This window comes from Culex pipiens, chromosome 1 (genome assembly GCF_016801865.2).
Source record: "Culex pipiens pallens isolate TS chromosome 1, TS_CPP_V2, whole genome shotgun sequence".
Lineage (NCBI taxonomy): Eukaryota > Metazoa > Arthropoda > Insecta > Diptera > Culicidae > Culex > Culex pipiens.
In genome coordinates, this window is record NC_068937.1 from 43,939,756 (window position 1) to 43,955,353 (window position 15,598).

The following is a 15,598-nucleotide window of genomic DNA, read 5'->3' on the forward strand; positions in this document are numbered from 1 at the left end:
TTGATGTATAAACATAAGGGGTTTGCTTATAAACATCACGAGTTATCGCGATTTTACGAAAAAAAGTTTTGAAAAAGTTGGTCGTCATCGATCATGGCCGTTCATGGTCAGCCGCGACAGACACGGACGACGAAACAAAGAGAAACGCAAAAAGTAACTTTTTCAAAACTTTTTTTTCGTAAAATCGCGATTACTCGTGATCTTTATCAGCAAACCCCTATTGTCTATATATCAATTTTTTTGTAATTGTCTGCTCTAAAACTTTGTAGAACATTGTTGTGTGTGTGTGTGTGTGGTCCAATCCAATACCCGCTAACCGGTAGCGAAATTATGGGAAAGTATAATTTGTATCAGACTTTGTATATGCCGAATGCTGATACAACTTATCTCAGTCCCGGGTATTAGGTGGTGATAGCCCTCGCGCTGCTTCCAACGACCCATTTCAGAATGACAGAGCTCCTTGCGGTCCAATTCCGAGGTCGCTGGGCATTGTTCGGCCCCGCCTTAACATAGAAGCAAGCATCTGAAGGAAACTCAATCTATATTTAGACTTCCAATCCCCTCAGGCAAATCAGGGATCAGCGCGTATTTAATAATATGAGAAGAAGAGATAACATGTTTCAACACTACGGATCAATTCACTGCTAGAGTGTAAACCTTCTGATGGCCGACTTCTTAGCGTCCCAGACCACCACCAATCCAAAGGTGTGAGTTCGAATCCCACCTGATTCATTTTATTTTTTATTCATATTCAAATTCCTGATTCCAAATTTCAAAGGTACCGACCGGGATTTGATCCCTGAACCTTCTGCTTGGGAGACAGAAGCCGTAACCATTAAGCCACGGAGCCGGTTGAAAGGGACGTGGTTCTCTGTATGGCTTTTTGCGAGATAAGAGCAGAGGACTACAATCATCTCAACGTTTCCACTTTACGCGGGCTAACGACCGGCAGTTCCAGTTCACGATAATTTCCCTTCATATGTTAAAAACCACTTATGATTTTGGCACATATTCCGTTTGTCAGCGTTTCCTGTCATTACTGGCGGGAAAAATCTACGTGGAATCAGCTGTGCAGACCTCATGTGTGACAGGAATGCAGGTTGAGCGACTCCCACGGGCTAAAACTTTGTAGAACATTGTTACACTCTAAAAAATAACCCTGCAAAGTTAGAAAAAACACGAAATTTTAAAATGAAAAATTTTGTTCTAAATGAAAAAATGACCCTTCTGGGTCAATGTAGATTCGAATAGTACATTAAATTTCCCATAAAATGACATGTTCCAAAATTTTTTACAGTCGAGTAACGGAAAATGGGAGATTTTTTAAAACTTTTTTAGTGTTTTTTTCGATGAAAAATACGTTTTTTCGGAATTCTGAGTACGCCATCAAATCGGGCGTCTAATTTTACATAAAAGTCCCTTTGACACCAAATTTCAATCTCATCACCGTTTCAGGCTGCAAATTATTGAAAAACACCTCTTTTTTCGCATGTTCAAAAATGGAAGGGGTCGTACCGCCCCTCCGTCACGAGATATCAAAAAAAGGACCTCGGATTCGTGATCAGGGACAAGAGTTACCCCTTAGGACAAAGTTTCACGCAAATCGAAGAGGGGTCGGGGCAACTTTTCCCGATTTCGTGTGAGTTGGTAGAGAATTACCCACATATAAATTTTAAGTAAAATTGTTAAAAAGCCGGAATTTTGCCTGAAATTGGTTAAAACTAGTTTTGTTTAAATTATCGATTTATGTTGCATTTTATACACAGAAAAAAATATGATGGTAATATTCATCAGGAAATGGTGACAGATTTTGTGTCAAAAAAAAAGATTAATTTTACCCCCGAAAATAATGAATTTTCATCAATTTTTGATGAACATTCATCAGGTTCACATTTTTACACATTTTTTATGTAATATTACTCAAAAAAGAGTTAAAATTCAACCTACCAAATTTTCAACATTCCAAAATTCAACTTTTTTTTTCTGTGTACTGAATTCGAAGCACGAATCACAAGTTTTTACATTTTACATGAAATTTGTTCAACTGCCTATAAATTTGGAGATTTTTTTTTTAAATTGTGTTTCAAAAACACATATTATTTATTATTTACCAATTTGTTTACCCTTCTCCTAGTGGAAAATTGTCCAAAGAATCCGAAAATGCATTCAGTTTTCCGATTCAAAATCATGTTCATTGAGAAAAAACCTTTGAGAAGTTTAAAATAATGACTATCATCAACATTTTCTTAACTATAGTTAACTAACTTTTTAAACTTTTCAAAATTTTATGAAAAGTTCTTCTTGAGGTACTTTGAACACTTCTCTACCACGGTCAGTATGATTCTAAACTATTCCGTACGTAATTTAATTGTGCTCACAAACCTATCAAAGTCACCCCGTTCTACAGTATTTTTATTATATTTTGTTGCTAATCTAATCTAGTCTTATCTAATCTTATGTTATCTAATCTAATCTTTTTTATTCTAATCTAATCTAGAAAAGGGTTATACTACGCTCCAAACACTTTTCTTGTCAATATTAATTATTGCAATTCATCCGAAAACACTCAAAAATGTATTGAAAAAATTTAAGCGACCAGCCCTACTGCGTTGTGTTTACCGCAGAGAGGATTCTGAGTAAGGATCACATTTCACAAAATCTACAGGGAAGTAGGGATGCGTGCACATACCGAACCAAACGCTCCTATTAAAATGTTTGAGAAACATTCAGTTTAAAAAATTACACTTCTACAATCCACACAATGTTCTGCGTTTAAATCACGTGTGTACTTTATTCGAAAATGATCCACTTATCAGTATCCTTATCACCCCATTAGTCGGCCATTGTGAAACGTGGTAGGTATCAAACAACCACCACCAGGATGTCGCATCATTTGTCCATCAACGACACCAGTCACTGAAAATGGGAGGGCAGGGGAAATGTGGACATGTCATCATAACCGTTAAGACTGATGGCATCAGTGTGGGATATACTCAGTTGAGTTTAGTGTAGCAATAGTGCTTTTGAAACAAGATTTTATTTTTTTTTAGTTTTCTATACCTTCTTATAATACCCCAATGAAAAAAATATGAACCAACTCGTGAAAAAATACTTATTTAATTTGTAAAATATAGTGTGAAAAAATCCGATCCACAATTTTTTACTGCAACTGATTGTTCTGTGGAAAATAAGAGCCTTTATCACACCCATATCACGTCCATCTGCGTTGCAGAGGAAGCGCTGGGGAGGGCTCTCAATAACCCCTCAGCCAGAGGGTTGTTCCGGCCAGAGTGCGTGGGATGCAGCGAAATTGTCTCATTTGAATGGTGTCACTCGAAAAGTAGAAGGGACGAAACGACACGCGTGGTTGCGTATGCAAATTCGGGTGCTTATCGGAATTGCGGGATTGGACCATTGCGCCATCAGGCGAGATTTAATCCACTGTTAAGGAACAAATCTACAGATGGGTTAAATCTTGTTAAAAGGGAAAGTAATCGACATTGACAGTGATTTATACCGAAAACAATAAAATTAATACAAAAAAATAAATTAAATTTGTCAAACTGGATCATTCTGATGTTTATTATCTGGGTGCTGAATAGTCGTACGCAAAGCGGCCTCAATTTAGAACTGTCAAAGCGGAACCAATTTACTGTTCGCAAAATGCTCCCAAGAAATAGCAAGTATTGAAATCGATCAATAATTTATTTTGTCAGAAATAAAAAAAAATTGATGGCGTCGAACTTTTGAAACATTCAAAAGTGCCATTTGGATGCTCTTACGATTCACTAAATTCCACCCACTTCTGACGCAATTTTTCGTCACGTGGAAAACAAAAAAGGCCTCTTTTGGCCGCCCATCGTTTAGTCTATGAACAAAACACGAGCGAAGTACTTAATTTTGTCAGCGAAAAGTCTAACATCAACAGATTCAAAATGTTTCAAAACAAGTCACTTCAGCAGCAAAAAAAAAGTCACGCTTGAGATTGAACATAGCCTTCTACTTTGTTTATTGTGTGGGTGCGTACTGTGCTAGTTGATTATGTGCCCCTTCACAATGTTACGCTCGCATCCGCGAGCTGTCAAAGCAGCGAGCAGTGCCTGCCTCTTTCATCGGACAGCCGTCATCGGGTCGAGTTCATCGTGGTGGCTGCGAGGACGTCGGCAAGAAATTAGCGTCCCCACAATGGCGAATCCTGCCAGGAGAGGTATTTTTTTCAATTCTCGCTTGGGTCCAGTGATTTTGGTGTAGCCCCAGCGCGGTGCATGACAGGTGAGTGAAAAAAAGGAGAGTTGTGAGCAGATTTTCGGCTGTGCAGAGGATCAACCGATTGCTGCTAAAAAAATAAAATTGGGGAGGGGCTGTCGCGCGGAGAGTGCGGATTTTCGGCTGAAGTTTTGATTTGTTTTTAGCGTCATTTGCATGGATTGTTTTGCTGATTTGAAGTGGTTGAAGAATGGGAAAGAAACAAGGGAGCGGGAGACTGAAAAAAAAACTGAACTGCGAGAAGGAGAAAGAAAATTTTATGTTGACATTTTTTGGAAGTAATGCCAGATTTTCCAATGTCTGTGCAATACTTGTTATTTTGTCTGCAGAACTAATTATGATTTCGAACTTTTGTGTTATTTGAAAAAAAAAAAACGCATGGTGTATCAGAAAATTTAAGAACAAGTTGTTACTTCTGCTTTGCTATTAAAGCTTTCGATTAATAAATACAGAAGATTAAAAGGTGGGCTGTTTAAAAAGCGGTCGAACTTTTTTTTTTTTTTCTAATTTCTTCTTCGGGGAAGAGGAGATGGCTTGTGAATATCCACTGAAAAGGCCTGTCTGGCTTGTGAGCTCGCGGAAGACATCAACGGCTTGTGATCTCTCACTGAAAGGCCCTTCTGGCTTGTGATCTCACTGAAAGGCCGCAACGACTGGCGAACACTCACTGAAAGGCCTGTCTGGCTTGTGAGCTCGCGGAAGACATCAACGGCTTGTGATCTCTCACTGAAAGGCCCTTCTGGCTTGTGATCTCACTGAAAGGCCGCAACGACTGGCGAACACTCACTGAAAGGCCTGTCTGGCTTGTGAGCTCGCGGAAGACATCAACGGCTTGTGATCTCTCACTGAAAGGCCCTTCTGGCTTGTGATCTCACTGAAAGGCCGCAACGACTGGCGAACACTCACTGAAAGGCCTGTCTGGCTTGTGAGCTCGCAGAAGACATCAACGGCTTGTGATCTCTCACTGAAAGGCCCTTCTGGCTTGTGATCTCACTGAAAGGCCGCAACGACTGGCGAACACTCACTGAAAGGCCTGTCTGGCTTGTGAGCTCGCGGAAGACATCAACGGCTTGTGATCTCTCACTGAAAGGCTCTTCTGGCTTGTGATCTCACTGAAAGGCCGCAACGACTGGCGAACACTCACTGAATGGCCTGTCTGGCTTGTGAGCTCGCGGAAGACATCATCGGCTTGTGATCTCTCACTGAAAGGCCCTTCTGGCTTGTGATCTCACTGAAAGGCGGCTTTTAATCGCCGTCTCGCGTTCTTTCATTGCTGTTTTCAGAGAGATTGAATGACTCAGCGTTGAGAACGCATAGTCTGAAAAATGGGAGGAGTGATAAAGAAAGAAGAAGAGATTTCACAAGCTACAGTGTCCAAATAATGTCGGTCGCTATACAGAGATCATCAAATGATATCTACTGCTATCACTCATAGGGACGTGGCGTTACATCGTGCTGCCATCTGGTTTTTTAAGTGCTGAGTCATCGTCTTAAAATAGACAGCGTCCTATCTCGCCCAGCAAAATTAAGTCGATAAAGTAGTCGGTTTCGATGAGAAAAAGTGGAAAACGTGGTCTAAAAATAGCGACGCCATCCCCCTATTGCAACACAGGTCAATACTGTTGGTTTTGCATTTTTTTAAGGAGAAGGGGGAAGATGTGTGGGTGCGTACTGTGCTAGTTGATTATGTGCCCCTTCACAATGTTACGCTCGCATCCGCGAGCTGTCAAAGCAGCGAGCAGTGCCTGCCTCTTTCATCGGTCAGCCGTCATCGGGTCCAGTTCATCGTCGTAGCTGCGAGGACGTCGGCAAGAAACCAGCGTCCCCACATTTATGTTTACAGCTGTAGTGCAGTAGTATTAGTGAGGAGTAGTGAGGAGCATTCGAAAATCACGTTACACATTCTGTCTTTCCAGCACCCAGTTTATTATGATTCAAATAAATGTTTTTTTCCATGAATTTCATTCAATATTGATATAATTTTCTTGTTTACTAAATTTGATTGTGATATTATTCTGTTACCATTTAATTTAAAAAAAAGTATAATTTAATCTTAAAAATAGATTTCCGTTAAACATCGAAACCATTCTCCCCGCAGCATTCCCTTTTGTTGCCCTGGCCAGATCACCAAAAGTGCGTGCCGATGAATAATAATTATGAATAATGTGATATGCAAAATAATTCCCCAAATTTAGGAATAAAATTGTCGGCTTTGTCCTAAATGAATAATAATCCACTGCTCCAGTCTACAGACTTGGGGGTGGGGATCATTTTGCCTTTGTTTGCAAAAAGAAGAGGGGTGGAGGGTGAGGAAAATTTTCCCACCGGAAAAACGAGACACGGTGGCTGGTGACCCTGTTCCTGATTGTAATGATAATCAGGCCCTCCCACCACTCTATGAATTTATGCTAGCACTTTTGGGGCCGAAATAAAGTGTCCGTGGATATAGCCAGTTTCTATTTTCGAGTTCGCGTTTTCTAATTGATGGGCTTGAACAAATTTGCCCAAAACTCGTCAAGTGCACTGCTAATGAATTCAATTGCACAAATTTTCGCCAATTAGCACAAAAACGTTAAACCACGCGGCTTCAACTTGTTGATTTAGCACTCGCGATATAACCCCCACTAATCAATTAAAATGCAGTCGGTGCGGAATTTACGGTGGGAAAATTACATCCCACTATATATTTGGAAAAACGAGATAAATCTGGTTCAACAAGTTTGGACTGTGTGGATTAGGACTGTTTGGCACGTTCGTTTGAATTATATTGGCAGCCTGTTTGTGAGGATTAAATTGCTGGCTGAGCACATCATCACGTACTAGGTCTATCGGGTTGTTTTACAGGGTCATAAGCCGAGATTATCCGCAAATAAAATGCTAGTTTTGCATTGCGGGGACACGTGTGCATGTGATCGATGGAACTTCGTTTGTTGGTTTCTCCGGAGAAGATTACTGCAGATTTGATGATTTTTATTTTTTATTTGGCTTATCGATAGTGATCGTGCATGGCATCATAGACCTTTATAAAATTATCAACGGAGTAAGGTTTTAAAAATTAGATTGGCTCAGATACCTATTATGGTAATCCTTTTCGTTCTATATCAGACAATATAAGTAAGAATCCACATATAATCAACAACCGACGAATAAGATCCACAAAAAAAAACTCCAGATAACAGATGGGATATAAAAATATGTTTTTAAAATTTTTGAAACCATTGATTAAAACAATTTGATACATAATTTTTCGATGCAAAATCACATTTGCAATCGAAAATGATCTTTTTTACAGAGTGAACCGTTTTTATGTTAAAACAAATCAGCAGAAATTTTCACTAAATTTTTATTTTATAATGTGAAAAATTGAACCCATGGTGCTCAAAATACCGTTATTATTAAAAAAAGGCAATCCGAAATCGATCGATTCCTTACACCATAACGCACCTTTGGATATCAATGACTAATGTTATTTTTTTTTATTGCGGTACAGTCAAGACTCGATTATCCGGAGGCTTGATGGGACTTCGGTTGATCGATCAATGAAAATTTGTTTTCTTTTTTTATAACTTCTTAAATTCTAGTTCTGCGACCCCATATTAGTCAAATTTGAATGTTTAGCTATATATATTTCATCACCGCCATTATGGTCGCCATCTTGGATTTTAGATCACCTAAGAGTAGTTTAGAGGTCATACGAAAGCTCAACAATTGATAATAAGACAGCGAAAAAAAATAGTTTTCGTGATTCGATTATCCGAAGTGAAATTTTGCCAAGGCCTAATCGAGTCTGGACTGTATCAGATTTTGCATTATCCTAAACATAAGCGCAGAAGATCTTTTTTTAGTTTCCTTGAACATATCGAACAATTTAGAAAATATTTTTTAGGGAATTAATTTTTTTTTTTTTGCAATTCCGTCGTCAAACTACTTCCTTCTTTTCCCTGTCATTCTTGAACGACGAAACAGCCTACTTATCTGTACAAAAAAAAGCAGGATTCAATGGGTAAAACAAAATACATGGTGGTGACAACAAGGAGGAGTGAAAGTAACTGTACAATATCTGTCGACGGTGAATTGGTCGAGCGGGTTAATGCCATCAAGTACCTTGGTGTAATGTTGGACGAAAAGCTCTCTTTTGCGGAACACGTGGACTACACTATTCGGAAAGCTGCTCGGAAGTTGGGTGTCCTGTGCAGAATCAATCGCTACCTATCGTTTGACAACAAAATTATGGTCTACAAAAAGCTGATTGCACCACATTTCGACTACTGCGCTTCAATTCTGTTTCTTGCCACGAACCAGCAACGGAAGAGGATGCAGATCGTACAGAGTAAAGCTATGAGGATGATACTTAGATGTGACAGATTGACACCAAGAATTTTGATGCTTGACTCTCTGCAGTGGATGTCGATTAGGCAACGTGTGGAGTATAGTACATTAGTGTTTATTTGTAAAGTTGTTAACGGATTGGCACCACAATACTTGACAAAAACTGTACAGTGCGGAAGAGACGTTCATCGACATTTTACTAGGCAAGCAGGAGATATCAGATTGCTGAATTTTAAGAAATCGTGCACACAGAACTCGCTATTCTACAGAGGATACAACTTGTTCAACATGCTACCGGAGTCAACGAGAGCGACAACTAATCTTCGTGAGTTCAAGAAACTGTGTAAACCTTTTGTAAGGCAGAGACCTTTGGAATGAAGTGGCATCCCATAGGTGTGGCTGTGAAGGAGAGCATGTCATGACGGTCGGCTTCTCTATATCGGTTCACGTCCTAATGAGGATGTCACTGGGCCGCATATGAAACAGTCCAAAGTAACGCGATTCTGGGCGCGGTAAACCCCTATGTGCTCATATGAGTGTGGAACAGGAAATGATTTCCAGTACCCAAAGTGGATGTAAGCAATCTGGTGAAATGAAAAAGACTCTTGAAAGTATGAGCGCCTTGAGATGACAAATGAGAGAGACGGATGGGCATACACGGAAGTAGAGTTAGATTTAGGACACTCTCAAATACGGACAATTGAATTATCGAAAGATATCTGCTCGTAATCCTTCCAGGCTACAAAGATGTGTATGGGTAAGAGATGGGCCATCCAAGGAAAATTCTCCGCCAACTCACACAGCAGTTGCCCCGACCCCTCTTCGATTTGCGTGAAACTTTGTTCTTACTTTTGTCCCTGATCTCGAATCCGAGGTCCGTTTTTTGATATCTCGTGACGGAGGGGCGGTACGACCCCTTACATTTTTGAACATGCGAAAAATGAGGTGTTTTTCAATAAATTTTCAATTAGACGCCCGATTTATGGCGTACTCAGAATTCCGAAAAAACGTATTTTTCATCGAAAAAAACACTAAAAAAGTTTTAAAAATTCTCCCATTTTCCGTTACTCGACTGTAAAATTTTTTGGAACATGTCCTTTTATGGGAAATTTAAAGTACTTTTCGAATCTACATTGACCCAGAAGGGTCATTTTTTCATTCAAAACAAAATTTTTCATTTTAAAATTTCGTGTTTTTTCTAACTTTGTAGGGTTATTTTTTAGAGTGTAACAATGTTTTACAAAGTTGTAGAGCAGACAATTACAAAAATTTGGATATATAGACATAAGGGGTTTGCTTATAAACATCACGAGTTATCGCGATTTTACGAAAAAAAGTTTTGAGAAAGTTGGTCGTCATCGATCATGGCCGTTCATGGTCACCCGCGACAGACACGGACGACGAAACAAAGAGAAACGCAAAAAGTAACTTTTTCAAAACTTTTTTTCGTAAAATCGCGATAACTCGTGATGTTTATAAGCAAACCCCTTATGTCTGTATATAAATTTTTTTGTAATTGTCTGCTCTACAACTTTGTAGAACATTGTTACACTCTAAAAAACAACCCTGCAAAGTTAGAAAAAACACGAAATTTTAAAATGAAAAATTTTGTTCTAAATAAAAAAATGACCCTTCTGGGTAAATGTAGATTCGAAAAGTACATTAAATTTCCCATAAAATGACATGTTCCAAAATTTTTTACAGTCAAGTAACGGAAAATGGGAGAATTTTTAAGACTTTTTTAGTGTTTTTTTTTCGATGAAAAATACGTTTTTTCGGAATTCTGAGTACGCCATCAAATCGGGCGTCTAATTTTACATAAAAGTCCCTTTGACACCAAATTTCTATCACATCACCATTTCAGGCTGCAAATTATTGAAAAACACCTCTTTTTTCGAATGTTCAAAAATGGAAGGGGTCGTACCGCCCCTCCGTCACGAGATTTCAAAAAACGGACCTCGGATTCGTGATCAGGGACAAAAGTTACCCCTAAGGACAAAGTTTCACGCAAATCGAAGAGGGGTCCGGGCAACTTTTCCCGATTTCATGTGAGTTGGTAGAGAATTACCCATATAATTTTCCATGCAAATTTGGCAGCTGTCAATACAAAAATGATATATATGAAAATAAAAAAAAAACTGTATCTTTTGCAGGAATTTTTTAATCGATTTGGTGTCTCGGCAAAGTTGTAGATATGGATAAGGACTACACTGAAAAAAATGATACACGGTAAATTTTTTTTGGTGATTTTTAATTTCACTTTTTGTTAATAAAACTTGTTTTGCTAAAAAAACACTATTTTTATTTTTTATGTTGACCACTTTGAAAAATATTTGCAAAGGCCTAAACAGAAATTTAGAAAATAAATAAAATGATGAAAAGTGAAATAAAAATAAGTCGAGAGGGTTTTTAGTGTGACTGTTTTTTTTTTTCATGAAAACTCCTAATCATAATTATTAGTGATGTGGCGGAACCCTTCGGGCTCACCTCAGGAACAATGTTCTCATACATAAAAAAATTCCAAAAATCGATTGAGACTCGCGATTTGCGATTTACTAAAAAATAATATTTTGTTCTAAAACCTTCACTTCAAATCATAGTAAGGAGTCCTACCAATCTCTGTTCTTATCCAGGAAGTCGTCATTTTTTATTGGCAGCATGTTAAAGTTGCGTTGTTTTATAGCCGCAATTTACAAGTAAAATCAACGAATTTCATTGATTTGTACAACAACGTTTTTTTACAACTTTAGTACAACAAAATCACATTTTTTCTCAAAATTTTGCTGGAATTCGCTTGTTTATTGAAAAACAAACATATGTATACTGCCCATGTTCGCATAACTGTCCCATATGCAAAAGCAGCAAGCTGAGAAAAACGCATTTGAAGTTTGTCCCACACATAAGGCTACATGTTAAGTTTTCACGGAAAACTGGATTTCCTCCTGGTTTCTAGAGCAAAGTACTGGATGTTATAGGCTCTTTTGAAAGATCACACGATTTTGAACCAAACTGCATCAATAACTCAAAAGTGATGAAAATGCATATGGGACATTTATGCGATCTTATGAATTAAGATAAATTAATATTTAAGAATATCAAATGGTGGTAATACATTTTGAAGGATTGTTATAACGTTTTTCTTTTTTCTCGCAGTTTAGTGTAGGATATAATTAGTAATTGTAAAACCATTTCAGTGGGATGAATTCTAGAATTATTTTGTTTAATTTGTTAAATTAATGAAAACTAATGCACATGGCCTTTTTTCAAACCCACAAGTGCTAAAGGAACGATTTGGTCAACCGGAACAGCCGAAAAGCTGAAACTAAAATAGCTTTTAAATAAAAGTAAGCTCTTCCCACTAGGTACATGCAAGTTGCCACTAGCTTGCGCTGCTAACCGTTTACCATCGTGGTGGGTAATCCCATTGAATAAAATAAAAGCTTTTCTCCATCCAGGTTTTCCAAGCTGTGGAATATTGCTCCTTACACCAAGTCTGCGAGGCGAGAATTGCTGTGATAATTTGCCTCCACCTTCAACCTCCTTCCAACTTCTTCTTTGACCAGCTGGGACCGGAAGTTGTGTGTTGTGCATACATTTAACTTGTAACCGGAAACTTGCACGAGCAAATCGAGTTAATCTGGGCTCGAGCAAGAGTAATTAGGTTTGAAACGAATCGTCGTCGTCGCAGAGCACAAGTTTGTCGCAAAGGAATTCAACTCCAATGAACGTCGTTGCTGCATCTTAGCAGCATCGTCTTCCGGGTTGAGCCAAGACAAGCAATGTCTCAACGTCGTCTTATGTGCACTTAGTATCTTATCTGCTGCAGCTCAGATTTGAAAGTGCTTACAGCTAGCAAAAAATAAACAGCACATCAAAGCTTCCGGAAGGGTCAGAACTTGGCTCGGCCTTCTTGCGTTGTCAGTTATACAAGAGCTATCGCACTGAATTAGGCAACAAATTGAATATTCTGCCTTGTTGGAAGCCTCATGACGATGAACAGGAAACGTCTTGCTAGTGGAGGCTGGGGATTTGTGGGATAAAGATGATGACAACTTTAGACAGAAAGAGTTATGAGACAAAAAGACTGTTGAACAATAAAGTAGATACTAAAATTTAGTTGAGAAAAATAAAACTATGAAACAGAAGAAATTAGAGTCTAAAATATAAATAATTCAAAAAACAGTTGAAATTGACGTAGTTCAGACCGAAAAACAGACAGAAAAAAGGATAGTTGAGACAAAAAGATATTTGAGATAAAATATAGTTGAGACTGATCGAAACTTGAGACAAAAAGGTAGTTGAAACAAAAAGACAGTTGAGATAAAAAGACAGTTGAGACAAAAAGAAAATTGAGACAAAAACATACTTTTATCTATATGACAGTTGGGACAAAAAGATAGTTGAGACAAAAAGATAATTGAGACAAAAAGATAGTTGAAACAAAAAGATAGATGAGACCGAAAGATAGTTGAGACAAAAAGATAATTGAGACAAAAAGATAATTGAGACAAAAAGATAATTGAGACAAAAAAAAAATAGTTGAAACAAAAAGATAGTTGAGACAAAAACATACTTTAGTCTTTATGACAGATGAGACAAAAAGAAAGTTGAAACAAAATGACAGTTGAGACAAAAAGATAGTTGAGACAAAAGAAAGTTGAGACAGAAAGAAAGTTGAGACAGAAAGAAAATTGAGACAAAAAGAAAGTTGAGACAAAAAGACAGTTGAGACAAAAAGACAGTTGAGACAAAAAGACAGTTGAGACAAAAAGATAGTTGAGACAAAAAGATAATTGAGACAAAAAGATAGTTGAAACAAAAAGATAATTGAGACAAAAAGATAGTTGAGACAAAAAGATAATTAAGACAAAAAGATAATTGAAACAAAAAGATAATTGAGACAAAAAGATAGTTGAGACAAATACATACTTTTGTCTATATGACAGTTGAGACTAAAAGATAGTTGAGACCAAAATACCGTTGAGACAAAATGATAGTTGAGACAAAAATATAGTTGAGACCGAAAGATAGTTGAGACAAAAAGATAATTGAGACAAAAAGATAGTTGAAACAAAAATATAGTTGAGACAAAAACATACTTTAGTCTTTATGACAGATGAGACAAAAAGAAAGTTGAGACAAAATGACAGTTGAGACAAAAAGAAAGTTGAGACAAAAAGACAATTGAGACAAAAAGAAAGTTGAGACAAAGAGTTAATTGAGACAAAAAGATAGTTGAAACAAAAAGATAGTTGAGACAAAAAGATAGTTGAGACAAAAAGAAAGTTGGGCAAAAAGAAAGTTGAGACAAAAATACAGTTGAAACAAGAAGACAATTGAGACAAAAAGATAGTTGAGACAAAGAGACAGTTTAGACAAAAAGACAGTTGAGACAAAAAGAAAGTTGGGATAAAATGATAGTTGAGACAAACAGATAGTTGAGACAAAAAGACAGTTGAAACAAAAAAAAAGTTGAGACAGGCAGATTTTAGGGCAATTGAGACATACAAACATAGAAGCTTAGACAAAAAGAATTTCAAATTAGATAGTTGTGATAGACTAAATTTCTGACAGAAACACAGAATCTGTTGAGATAGAAAGGTAGTTGAGACAGAATGAAATTGAGACAGGAAAAAAGACAAGAGACATTTGAATTTGTCCCATGTTCCCCACTTTCCCCAATTGTACCAAACCATCTTGCCAAAGTGTCCGATGCGTTTAGAGCCGTTTCTTGTAGAACTACTTTCCGCTGCAGGAACATGCCGGCAGTGCTGCCATCTACGGACCATTTTTTCTTCTTCCTCGTCTTCCAGGAACGGAAACTTCTCGGAACCCCCATACGCAACAGCCAAGTCAGAACAGGCTGACGAACAAAAATGCTTAAAAAAAAGAGCAGCAAGACTTTTAACTTGTCGTCATTTCGCCGGCGTGTCCCATGCAAGATGAAAGAGAATTCACGAGCACAAGAGGACACGCCAAAGGCCGACTTCATGAAGTTTTCAGGCCACTTCCGGATTCCTTTCCAGTATATGAAGCTTGCCGGGGATTCCAGGGGGAATCGCAAATGGTTTTTTTTATTTATTAAAAAACGATTAAAAAATTTCGTCCATTTTTCCAAACCGTGAAATAAATATGTGAAATGAAAAATTGTTTAAATTTTATTTCATAATTTTTTTTTGATATCTAGTTCATCTAGTTTCCCTGCATAAAATGTTAAGAATAACATGTGTCCAAAATACCAGCTTTTTCGGGAAAGGCCATTCTGCACCGTTGTCCTGGTTGTAATCGTCGTCGTCAGTGCAGTTTTACCAGAGCTGGCAGAATGTGCATGCAGCAAAACTCACATACACTTTGCCTGGGTTACATTGCACGCCGGCAGAACCAGTCTCGGCCCAGCTATGGAATGGCGTTCTGACAGGGGTGTTCTGGAATAAATTTAAAAGTTGTAAAGTAAAGTGATGTTTATAAAAAGTAAAAAACAAAATTAAACAAAACCAGAATAAAATGTATGACATTCTAAAAGCTAAAAATAGACAACAAAACTGAAAAATAAAAAGCGATAGGCAAAATACGAACAAAATTCTAAACAAAACCCAAAAGAACTTTGACAAAGAGTTATAAGAGGAAAAGTTAACAGAGTAAACAAATGGAAAAAAAATAAAATCAAACTCAAACAATAAGGCTGGTACAAATTTTATTTAAAGTTTTTGGGTTCCCCCCCTTCAAAGTTGGCCCGAAAAATCAGAGGGCAAAAAAATATTTTTTTCAAAAATTTTCAAAATGTCAATGGAAATTTAAGTGCAATCAGCTGAAATCAATTTAATATGCATTCCCTTGCGTTCAGAATCATTTTTGGCATGTTTGGGTAAATTTAAAAATCTTTGGATTTTTTGAGAATTTTTGATCTTTATTATCGCAAAAAGTTTTTTTTCCTTGAAATTTTGGTTTTCGTCAAATCTTACATTTCAACTTAACTAGTGTAAAATGCATTTTAAAATGCTTA